Here is a 13,622-nt window from a genome sequence, read left to right as displayed (position 1 = left end):
CTTATGCGTATGAATTGATTTGGTATATTTACTTTTGAATTTCATTATCTTGACTAGAATTTTTAAAGCATTTCAAGATTTTCATTATTTAACATGAATTGTGATGATTTGATATGAGTTTTAAGAAAAGGTTTTCAAGCCATAAGTGTTAGTCTTGATATTTTAAGAAAGATAATATTTAAGCATTCTTTGAAAAGCATGTATTCAAATTTTAATCAAGATTTGATCTTTTGATCCTCAGCTAATATATAGAATCCACACAGTTTGTTTTTATTACAATTTAAAACAGCAGACGCATAACTGGTTTTCATTATAAACCCCTTATGCTAGTTTTAAGGTGGATTTCCTAAAAAATGAGCATACTGATTAAAATGAGAAGTATTTAGCACCGATTTGGGTATGATTCTAAGGTTTTATGCCCCATAACTATAATCCAACATAGGTACAGATTCAGATTATTCCCATTTATATGGATATAGATACAGATTGTGATCACACAACTTAGGTTATATTCCTTGGCAAAAGTATGACACCTCTCCAACTTGAGGTTTTCTTCTTAGGGGAACAAGACATTGGACTCCATGATAGCTCACATGGTTTATGTCGGTTAGAAGAACCTCCCTATCAGAAAAAGAAAAATAGAATAGTTTTTAGAAACTAAGTGTAAAGGATCACAAATTTACTCAGATATTATCTTGCATAAGACTTCAGTTATCAGATTTTAGCCTTTAGTTTTCATATAATAAAGGTGATTCCTTTTTACACTTAGCCAGTATGATTTGAAAATAAAATAAGACTACAGCTTTTTAGAACTAAGTGTCGTGGCTTACAAAATTACCTTTATGCTTTACTTCTAATAATTTATGATTTTATAGTTTTGATTGCTCATGCCAAGGTGAGTCGCCTACACTTAGCATATATTTTTTGACAGTTTGTATGAATAGTGCATTATTGTTTTACTTATGCATTCACCCCTATATGCTCAGTATATTCCAAAAGTACTGATTCACAAATATGTCTATGTGCTACATTGTTTAATAATGTAGGTACCAGTTGTAGCATGCACATTATAATCAGACAATTAAAGATTCTAGCTAGTAGATGATGAGTCCTCCTACTTCGGAGACTTCAGTTAGATGTTATTCATGTACTTTACTTTCTTACATATATGTATTGATTAGTGGTAGTTGAATTTATGGCCCATCTATCTATAGTCAGTATAGTAGAGGCTTCACAGATCAGTCAGAGCCAGTCATGTAATTTCAATCCCGCTCTTCAATTTTATTGGAATAAAAAAATATATCAGTATTGTATTTTTCCCAGATTTTATCATGATTATATTTTCATATAGTAAACTCAGTTATTTATACATATTTAAATTAGTTTCTTAATAGTATGCCAGTTCATGGGTTATCTTGGAATCACTTATAGTCCTAAGCACCATGTGATGTCCAGGGAGGTAGTCTCGGGACATTACACTTTCCTAGTTTCCACCCTAGTGGGTAAGTCAGTTGTTTCTAAATGAGTTTATAAGAAGTGTCCTATCATTGTCCTGTATAAGAGCATACTAGAAGACCTAATATAGATGGAAATAATAGATTTTGATGTTATTTTAGGCATGGATTGGATCCATTCATGCTATGCATTAATAGATTATATCACCCATGTGGTGAAGTTTTAGTTTCCTGATAAGGCAGTTTTTGAGTGGGAAGGTAGTTCTGAGTCTCCCAAGAGTTATTTTATATCTTATCTTAAGGCCAAAAAGTTGATATCCAAGGGGTGCATTTATCATTTAGTCTGAGTCAAAGACACTATGTCTGAAGCTCCAACAGTTCAGTCAGTCCGTGTAGTCAATGAGTTTCTCGAGGTTTTTCCTAAAGATCTACCAGGGGTACCTCTTGTTCGAGAAATAGAATTTAATATTGATCTTCTTCCTGATACTCATCCCATCTCTATCCCTCCATATTGTATGGCTCCATCTAAGCTTAAAGACTTAAAAGAGCATCTTAAAGACCTCTTAAATAAAGGTTTTATAAGGCCCAATGTTTCTCCATAGGGTGCTCCAATCTTGTTCATGCATAAGAAAGATGGCTCTCTCCGAATGTGCGTCGACTACCACCAGTTGAACAAAGTCTCAATCAAGAACAAATATCCTCTTCCTAGGATTGATGATTTATTCGAACAGCTTTAAGGTGCAATTTATTTCTCTAAGATAGACCTCAGATCTGGCTAACATCAACTTAGAGTAAGGGAGTGTGATATTCCAAAAATAGCTTTCAAAACCTACTATGGTCACTTTGAATTCCTAGTCATGTACTTCGAGCAAATGAATGCCCCAGCAGCCTTCATGGACTTGATGAACAGAGTGTTCAAATAATACTTGGACATATTTGTCATATTCTTCATCGATGATATTTTTTTCTATTCTCGTAGTAAGAATGACCATGTCGACCATCTTTAAATTGTGTTGAAAACTCTTAGAGATCATTAGTTGTTTGCCAAATTTAGTAAGTGTCAATTTTGGCCAAGGTCAGTAGCTTTTCTTGGCCATATTATTTCTGGTGACAGCATTAGAGTTGATTCTCAAAAGACAGAAGCAATGAGAAACATGCCTAGACCCATCTCTCCATCAAACATTAGGAGTTTCTTAGGTCTAGCTGGCTATTACCGATGATTTATTGAAAGGTTTTCATCTATTGTATCTCCTATGTATAGATTGACTAAAATGAAAGTTAAGTTTCAATGCTCAGATTCCTGTGTGAAGAGTTTTCAAGAGTTGAAGAATAGACTACTTCAGCCCCACCATTGGCGCTACCTGATGGTACAGGTGGATTTGTTATTTATTGTGATACTTCTAGAGTTGGTCTGGGTTGTGTTTTGATGCAGAAAGGTATGGTTATAGCCTATGACTCTATACATCTTAAACCTCATGAAAATAATTATCCAACCCATGATCTTGGGTTATCTGCTGTCGTGTTTTCCTTAAAAATTTAGAGGCACTATCTTAATGGGGTGCAGTTGACGTATGCACAGAACATAAAAGTTTGCAGTAGGTGTTTTCGCAGAGAGAGTTAAATCTCTATCAGAGAAGGTGGTCAAAATTATTAAAGGACTATGATATGAGTATTTTGTATCACCCGGGTAAGGCCAATATAATGGCGGATGCCCTTAGTTGACTTTCTATGGGTAGTGTTGCTCATGTTGAGAATGACAAAAAGAAGTTTGTTCAGGAGGTTCATCAATCGGCTAGATTTGGTGTTCGGTTAGTTAAATCAGCTGAAGGTAGTGTATGAGTTTGGAATAGTCCAGAATATTCTTTGGTTGCCAAAGTGAAGGAGAAATAAGATAAAGGTTCCAGTTTGGTTAGGTTGAAGAAGTCAGTTAGAGATCAAAAGTTAGAAATTTTCTCCCAAGAGGGATATGGTGTGTTGCGATACTAGGGTAGACTGTGTGTACCATGTGTTGAAGGTTTGAAGCAGCGGATTTTGCCAAAAGCGCATGGTGCACATTACTCTATTCACCTAGGAGCCATTAAGATGTACCGTGATTTGTGGGAAATCTATTGATGGAGTAGCATGAAGAGGGATATTGCTGAGTTTGTAGACAAGTGTGCTAATTGTCAACAGGTTAAGGTTTAGCACCAAAATCCTAGTGGCACCTTGAAGGAGTTTACATCCCCACTTGGAAGTGGGAAGAGGTGAACAAGGATTTTCTGATAGAGTTGCCTTATTCATGTCGTTAGCATGATTTGATTTGGGTTATTATGGACAAAATGACCAAGTCAGCTTATTTCCTGCCAGTTCATACTTCCTATTTAGCTGAGGATTATGCTAAGCTATATATTAGAGAGTTAGTCAGATTACATGGAGTTTCTTTATCTATTATTTCAGACAGGGGTACTCAGTTTACCTCTCACTTTTAGAAAGCCTTTCAGAAGGGTCTTGGTACCCAAGTTCATCTCAATTTATGTTTTCACCCTCAAACAGATGGTCAGGTAGAGTGGATAATTTAGACCCTAAAGAATATATTGAGGGATTATGTTCTTGACTTTAAAGAAATTTGGGATGACCACTTGTCTTTGATCGAGTTTCCCTAAAATAACAATTACCATTCCAGCATTTAGATGGCCCTATTTGAGGATCTTTATGGGAAGAGATGTAGATTACCTATCAGTTGGTTTGAGTGGGTGAGTCCACTTTGATAGGGCCAGATGTGGTGTTTGAAGCCATGGAGAAAATTTAGCTAATTCCAGAAAGGTTGAAAATAGCCCAGAGTTGACATAAATCACATGCAGATATGAGAAGGAGAGACCTTGAGTTTGAGGTTGGTGATTTAGTTTATTTGAAGATTTTGCCCATGAAGGGGGTGAAGAGATTTGGAAAAAAGGGGAAGCTTAGTCCCCGATATGTTGGCCCTTACAGAATATTGAGTCGTGTTAGAAAAGTAGCGTGTGAGCTTGAGTTGCCTGCAGACTTTTCATCTGTTCACCCAGTGTTTCATGTCTCCTTGCTAAAGAAGTGTATCAGTGATTCAAATGTTATAGTCCGACTAGAAAACATGGATATTCAGGATAGACTTTTATACGAAGAAGTCCCAATTGAGATTCTTGATCACCGGATTCATAGATTAAGGAACAAAGAAGTTACCTTGGTTAAAGTTCTTTGGCAAAATCAGTTCGTTGATCGAGCCACATGGGAAGTAGAAGATAATATGCGAACAAAGTACCCTTATCTTTTCTCCGCAAGTTCAGACTCAGCTTAAGGTAACATTTTTTCTTAATTATCTCTTGTCATTCTCTGTTCCAACATTATGTAATGATTCTCATATTATTTCATGCATTCACAAATCAATTTAGTTATGTAATCATGTTTCTAGACATGCATGGTCAGTATATGATCTCATCTTTCCCCAGTATTCTCAACCTAACCAATCTCATTCGAGGATAAATAATTCCCAGGGGGAGATAATGTAACACCCTGCATCTTCAGGCTAAACATTGAACCATCGATCTTACGTATATAAACTATAATCCCATGATTTACTTTTGAATTCATGTGTCATGATCTTAATTTTAGTATGTGAAGTGCTTTCGAGGTGAAAAATGTTCATAGGAATCACTTAGAACAAAGTTGAACTAAGAGCCTTTGATTCGTCCAAAGTTTGGTATTCGATTCTACAACGGTCTACTTCGAACATATATAACTCTTTATTTATGTAGAATTTTTCATCTCAAGACAAACCAAATGGTAGATGATTTATTTAGATTTCCAACAATACCAATTTCGTCTTAATCTGATACCCGAGTGAAAAGTTATGGCATTTTTGGGGAAAGACAGTAAGGGGTCGCGATAGCCCCATGACGCGATGGCTATTCAACCTGACTAGGGGTCGCATCGTGAGGGATGCCTAACCCAACTAGGGGTCGCGCCAAAATGGTGATTTCCATGGGAAAAAAAGGCCAAGGGGAAGTTTAGTCCTTTCACTCAACCCCAGCTGTCCAAACATGAATTATAACACCCAAAAGGGCATTATTTGCCCACTTTTCATCATAAAAAACTCATGTAAACCCTCCCTTTTCCCCAGGAACAAGATTCAAGTCCTTCAAGAAAGTCAATGATCTAAGTCTCTAAGTCCAAGAACTTCAAGAAGAAGCCTTCAAGAACACCTTTAAGAGTTCAAAGTAAAGTTTTTGCATCAATTAGGCCTAATAAGGTATGTGGGGTTATGAACAAGGATACTCTTTTCATCCTTTTTCCCTAAACTAGTTTTAAAATTTAAATTTACATGATTTGCAATCTAGGGTTCATACCCAAATATCATTGTTTGAAGTTTATGATGTCACCAAGTGATTTAAGTGTTGAATTGCATAACTATTTTCACCTATTTATGCGTGTAATTTAATTTCTTATGTTGAGAAATAAATTTCATTATCTTGACTAGAATTGTTAAAGTATTTCAAGATTATTATTACTGAGCATAAAGTTTGTTATGAATTGACATGAGTTTAAAGCATGGGTCTTTGATCCCTAAGTTTAAGTCTTGTGATTTCAAGAAGACTATGTTTCAAGAAATCTTTAATAAGCATGTATTCAAACTTTTAAGCAAGAATTGATCTTTTGATCCTTAGCTAAGGCATGGAATCCACACATTTTAGTTTTGATTGTAGTTTAAAATAAATAGATGCATAACTAGTTTTCATTATAAACTCTTATACTATTTTTAAGGTGAATTTCCTACAAAATAAGCATATAAGTAAGGGAATAGTATTTAGCAACGAGTTGGGTATGTGTCCCAGTTCTCATGCCCCAGAACTATGAGCCAACGTAGGTTCAGATTATTCCCATTTATATGGATACAGATACAAATTATGATCACTTAGCTCAGGTCCTACTTCAAGGCAAGAGTATGACAGCTCTCCCGAACATGGGGAACCAAATATTGGACATCATGATAGATCACATGGTGTATGTCGGTTAGAAGAACCTCTCTAAGACAGAATAAAAAAAAATTTTAGAACTAAGTGTTGTGGTTCACAAAGTTTATTATTATGTTTTACTAATGTTTATGATTTCACAACTTTGTTTATTCAAGCTCAAGGTGAGCTATTTACATTTAGCATGTAGTATTTGAAAAATCTATAAGTACATTAAGTTATTGCTTCACTTATGCATTCACCCCAAATGCTCAGTACATTCCAAAAGTGTTGATCCACATAAACATCTATGAGCTATATTGTCTTATAATGTAGGTTCTGGTTCTCATTCCAGCAGTGTGATTGACTGCGAGCATCTTCACCTACATCCCGACAGTTGGTGAGTTCTTATAGTTCGAGGACCTCCTTATTTAGATTTCCAGCTTTATGAAGTACTTTAATTAGTTGTTTTTAGTTTAGTTCGATTCAGCTGGGGGTCTGTCCTAGTGGCTCTCTAGTTAGTAGTAGTAGAGGCTTTTTTGACTATTTATCTAGTTATAGATTTAAAGTGTTGATTGACCAGATTTTCTAGGTTAAATACTTTCAGTTCAGACAGTAATTCAGCATTTTGGTATTTCATATGTATAGTTCATCTTTATTATGATTTTCAAAATTTATAGAAGGTTTAAAGGGTTAGCTTGGGACTACTCGTAGTCTCGAACACCGTGTGACACTTGGGGTACCTTTCCGGGGCGTTACAAGTGTAGTCACTAAAAATGTGAATTAGTGACTTGAAAATGTTTAAATATAGTGTTTTCTAATTTGAATTAGTTACTTGAAAATGATTAAGAATAGTGTTTTGAGATGTTAATTAGTTACTTCAAAATTGTTATGTGTAGTCACTTGAGATGTAAATTAGAGACTTTAAAATAGTTAAGTGTAGTTACTTGAAAGGTGAACTTGTGTTTTGAAAATAGTTAAGTGTAGTCACTTGAAATGTGAATTAGTGACTTGAAATGGTTTAGTGTTTAACTTAAAATGTGAATTCATGACTTGAAAATGGTTAGTGTATTGGCTTGAATTATGAATTAGAGAGTTGAAAATGGTTAATGTAGTCACTTGAAATATCAAAATAGTGACTTGAAAATCGTTAAGTGTAGTCACTAGAAATGTGAATTAGTGACTTCAAAATGGTTAAATAATGTTTTCAAATTTTAATTAGTTACTTGGAAATGATTAAAAATAGTGTTTTGAAATGTAAACGATTTACATCAAAATGGTTATGTGTAGTTTACTTGAAAAGTGAATTAGAGACTTGAAAATGTATAAGAGTAGTTACTTGAAAGATGAACTTGTATTTTGAAAATAGTTAAGTGTAGTCACTTGAAATGTGAATTAGTAACTTGAAATGGTTTAGTGTTGTCACTTAAAATGTGAATTCATGACTTGAAAATGGTTAAGTGTATTGACTTAAATTATGAATTAGTAACTTGAAAATGGTTTTGTGTAGTCACTTGAATGTGAATCAGAGAATTGAAAATGGTTAAGTGTAATCACTTGAAATATGAATTTGTGACTTGAAAATGGTTAAGTGGAGTCACTTGAAAACTGAATTAGAGACTTGAAAATGGTAAAGTATGATGTTTTCAAATGTGAATTAGTGACTTGGAAATGGTTTAGTGTAGTCACTTGAAATGAATATTTGTGACTTGAAAATGGTTTAGTGTAGTTACTTGAAATGTCAATTAGTTATTGAAAATGATTAAGTATAGTCACTTGAAATGTGTACTAGTGAATTGAATGAGATCAAGTTTAGTCATTTGAAATGTGAATTAGTGACTTGAAAATAATTTAGTGTTGTCACTTAAAATGTAAATTCATAACTTAAAAATGGTTAAGTGTATTAACTTGAATTAGGAATTTGTGACTTAAAAATGGTTAAGTGTAGTCACTTGAAAAGTTAATTAGAGACTTGAAAATGGTTAAGTATGATGTTTGGTTAAATGTAGTCACGTGAAAAGTTAATTAGAGACTTGAAAATGGTTAAGTATGATGTTTTCAAATGTGAATTAGTAACTTGAAAATGGTTTAGTGTAGTCACTTGAATTGAGTACTAGTAACTTGTAAATGGTTTAGTGTATTTACTTGAAATGAGTATTAGTGACTTGAAAATGGTTAAGTGTAGTTACTTGAAATGTGAATAAGTTACCTGAAAATGGTTCAATGTAGTCACTTGAATTGTGTACTAGTGACTTGAAAACGATCAAGTATAGTCACTTGAAATATGAATTAGTGACTTCAAAATGGTTTAGTGTTGTCACTTAAAATATGAATTCATGACTTGAAAATGGTTAAGTATGGTGTTTTCAAATGTGGATTAGTGACTTGAAAATGGTTAAGTGCAGTCACTTGAAATGTGTGCTAGTGACTTGAAAATGATCAATTGTAGTCACTTGAAATGTGGATTAATGACTTGAAAATGGTTTAGTGTAGTAACCTGACAATGTGAACTTGTGTTTTGGAAACAGTTAAGTGTAGTCACTTGAAATGTGAATTAGTGACTTGAAAATAGTTAAGGGTAGTTACTTGAAATGTGTACTGATGACTTTAAATTAGATGTGTGTGTTTTTTACGACAAATCTTCCTTTTATATAATATTCTAAAATGGTTATTTTCTTATATTCATTTTGTAACGACTATCAATAGTTCTATTCATTCTCCAAGAATTCTTCGTCTATGTCATGGTGATGCACCTTGGGCCACGAAAGATCTAAGCCCACTTGGTGATTATCACACTGTAGTGTATTCAGATTCTATGGATGAGGATGGGCATGAGGATGACGAGTTGTAGCTTCATACTCTTTTTTATGTTTTGATAATTTGTAGTTTATTTTTGGAACATTGATAAATTTTGTGTGTTAATAATTTGATTTTAATGTTTGTATTTTGATTATGGTTGATTAGATGTTAAATTTGGTTTTGATGTTAAATTTGATTGGTAGGTTGTATCGTATAGCAGATTTGATATAGAATGTAGCATGTATGCTGTAATTTTTTTACAAAAATACTAGAAAAATCAACCGCATGTGGTTTATTTTAAGAGAAATAACCAGAAAAATCAATCATTGTGGTCGATTTTAGGAAAAATAACTAGAAAAACCAATTAAAAGTGGTCATTTTTTAAAAATTACCAGAAAATCGACCACATGTGGTCGGTCGTCTAGAAATTTCTATAAAAGCGACCACATGTGGTTGCTTTTTTATAATTAGTTAATTATTTTTGAAAAATCATTTTGGTAAGAAAATAAATAATTAAATATACAAAAGCGGCCACATGTGGTCGCCTTTTACAAAATGTAATTATTTATTAAATAAAAGCGACCACATGTGATCACTTTAGATAGAGTTAATTAATTTCTTATAAAAGCAACCATATGTGGTTTTTAATTAATTAATTATTTTTTTAAAATGATTTTATTAAAAAAATAATTAAATATAAAAAATGACCACATGAGGTCGGTTTAGATAAAGTTAATTAATTAATATATAAAAAAGCGACCACATTTTCTTAAAATTAATTAATCAAATGTATATATATCCAAAAGCGACCAAGAGTGGTCGCTTTTATAAATTTAATTAATTAAATAAATAAATCTTTTACTAAAATTAATTGTGTAATATATATAAATAAGCGACCATATGTGGTCGTTTTTGTATATTTATTTAATTAATTAATTTTAACAAAAGCGACTACATATGGTCGCTTATTATAAATTTAATTAATTAATATTCATACAAAAGTGATCATCTGTGGTCGTTTTTGTTAAAATTAATTAATTAGTATATATTTAAAAGCAATCACAAGTGGTCTCTTTTATTAAAATTAATTAATTAAATAAATTTAAGAAAGAAATCACATGTGGTCGATTTTGCAAAAATATTAATTAATGATATATATATATATATATATATATATATATATATATATATATATATATATATATATATATAAGTGACCACTTATGGTCACTTTTATTTTTAAAAATTAGAAAAAATTAATAAGTTTTTTTAAAAAAATTAAAATTGAATTATAAATTTTATTTTATTTTATTTTTGAAAAAGCGATCACATGTGGTCACTTTTGAAAAAGCAACCACTGTTTTTGAGACCACAACTTTTGATCGCTTTTTTGATTGCAAAAATAGGAAAAGCAACCACATGTGGTCACTTTATGTGGTCGCTTTTCCTTTTTTTCTTGTAGTGAAAGTACATGTCATGATAAACTTAAAGTTTACTAGTATAAAATTTCATAAATTGACATGAATGATTGCGATATTTCGAGATGTACATATTGAGTATTGGACATGTACTAAAGAACTAGAAGATTCTTCAAGAATTCTTGTTTCTTGTTCTTATAATAAGTTAGTTGGTCCAACTAATGTTGGGATTTGTGTTGATAGCCAATTTGACCCCCCAAAACTACTTTTAGGCTGCTATTTTAGCAAAATATAAATTTTTAAATGTTAGTATTTCTTACACATTTTTTCTTGCTTCAAACAAATTTTGGACATGTCACAGTCATAATTTAGAAAAAATGCACAAATTATCTTATTACTTTTTAGTATCACTCTACAATTTATTAATTCAATACGACATTTTACATAATTTTATATTTATTAAATTATTTTCTTTCGTAAATATGCGCACTCACATTTTGCAAATATATCGTCTATTAATACTATTATTATTATCGACGGTTTTTTATAAAAAATTTACATAACATTAATTTGTTTTAATAGGAACATCTTATTTTATTTATTTCATTAATTAAAATAGCAGCTAATTTAAACTGATTTTCCTAATTTATTCAAATTCTAGCTATTTGTGTTTAATCAATGTTAATTTTAGCCAAATTGATAACATTTTTAATCTCAAATTAAATTCTTGAAGTCTTTTTAGATGGTTTTAATCTCAGCCGTTGATCTTAATTGATCCAATAACTGAGATCAATTTTTCTCTCCTTTCCTTTTAATGGAAAATCCAAACCCTAGCCCTAATTGGCAAAATAAAAATATGTGCCTCATTTCTCTCTCTATCTCCCCTTCTCTCTACACTCTCTCTGCCCACATCCATGGCTGCCGCTGGCCAACTCAGCGCCGGTGAGCCCCATTCCCTTGCTCTTCTCCTCTCTCTACTTCCTCTCTAAAATATTATGCCATTTGCACCTTTAAGCCACCAGTGCCGCTCACAGCCCAAACCCTTTTTTCTTTGTTGCTCGCCGGACCCCCTCTCTTTTTTTGTCCCTTTCTCCATTGAAAAACAACAATGCCAACAACGACAACCTTCACCGTCAAAGAAGACCATCGACCAGCCCAAGTCGTGCCACCTTCATCACCATCAATAGTGATGCTCCAAACCGCCGCTAAGCCCCCTCCATTCTCTATCTTTGTCATTCGTTATCGCCGGCCGCTCTAACCGAAACAACAGCCGGACAGCACTACCGCCATCGAAGTCTCTCCACGCCGATCCCCTCCTCTTCAGCCTCTTCTTCCCTCTGCACCTTCTTCCATTAGTCTCCACCAACGATGATAAAATAGCCCGACCAGTGCCTTTTTTTCCCATCAGCAACTCAACACCATCACTATCACTGACCCTGTCATCATTGCAAATTGATGGGTTCTCTAAAATCCATTCAGGTCTGTTGTCGTGTTCATTCTTATGTTTGACTTCTACTGCTTGTTTCTTCTTCCTTTTAACATGTTTTGCCATTCAAAATTAATCAAATTTGATTTAAAACTTCTGATTTGATTTCTTCTTATCTAGACTTTGTTAACATCTTAGATTATTACGTGTGATAAACCCTAATTTCTAATAATTCTGGCGCATATACTCAAGTCTTGTTATTTATTCATAATTCCTACATATTTAGATGGATTGTTGACATATTGATGTGAATTGTATTGTTGTTGAAGAGATAATTACATGACTGATTGATTATTTACACTACCTTACATCGATACTTTATTACATTTTTCTCTCATATTTTGTTGATGAGATTTCATGTCGTAAATGGGGTTTGTTATGAGTGGTTACCATAATTTGTGAAAAAAGCTTCCATTAATCGAAGATGCTCTTATTTGGTAGGATGTTAATTGATTCAGTTTCCTTGTTATTGAGAAAACTTTTTATTTTCTTTTCGAGTCATTTTTTAGTAAGTGTTACTTGAATATCTATGACTTGTATGTGATTGAGAATATGTTTATTGATTAATTTACTGTATTTAATAGCCTCATGGTTGCATAATTATGGCAGAAATTTTTCGTGACAGAATGGTGACTCTGCTGGGGATCTTAGGTTCTAACCATTATGAGTTTGTGTTTTATGTGGGATTCTTTCATTTTGGTTGTTTATTTTTTGTAATTAATTTATCTCTTTCCTTTTTATTGTTTATATCATGATTCATTTATTCATGTTAGTCCCATCTCCTTCTCTATTTTTATGTGTTATTCATCTTTCTTCATGCTTACTTTTCTTTCATTAGTTAATATATTTTTTTTTCTAAAGCATGCTATTGTGTATTGTTGTATGCTATGTGTTACTACTTTTATATAATTGGAATTCCGCTCATACTTTCCTCCACTTGGAAAGCTCTTTTGTTTTCTTTTTACGAACAGTTGCGTGGTTGCACGGATGTTCTTTCCTAAAAACACCTTTTGGGAAATGCCTTGTGGATCGGTCGATCAGCAGTGCATTGACAGCCACAAGCTTTCCCACTCTCGAGTTATCCACTCGAGGGAACCATGTCATAAACCCACTCGTGCCTTTTAGGTCCTGGCAACATATTTCTTTTATTAAGGAATATGCATCCCATTCAACGTAGGATGCCATGGCATTCTTGACACGTTGAATGTTAGTCTCATTCAAAGTCCAAAGAGGTTCACAACCTAAAAAGGACTCATAATTATTTGTTATGTGTTGCGTTCCTATATATGTATTGACATCTTGCTTATCTTGTTGTTTCCGTTCTTGCCTTAGTCACTCCTTACTTTTAGTGTTCCACACCTTATAACTCGTTAACCTTAAAATTTGTATCATGTTAGGACCCTACAATACACCCTTAGGGCCTATTCAATACTTTCTCTTTATCTATTCTCCTGACTCATCCGTTAGTCTGTTAATTCCCCTAGGTTCAACTTTTGCTTTGATAAAA

Source organism: Capsicum annuum, chromosome 10, assembly GCF_002878395.1.
Source record: "Capsicum annuum cultivar UCD-10X-F1 chromosome 10, UCD10Xv1.1, whole genome shotgun sequence".
NCBI classification, from domain to species: domain Eukaryota; kingdom Viridiplantae; phylum Streptophyta; class Magnoliopsida; order Solanales; family Solanaceae; genus Capsicum; species Capsicum annuum.
This window is presented reverse-complemented; position numbering follows the sequence as displayed.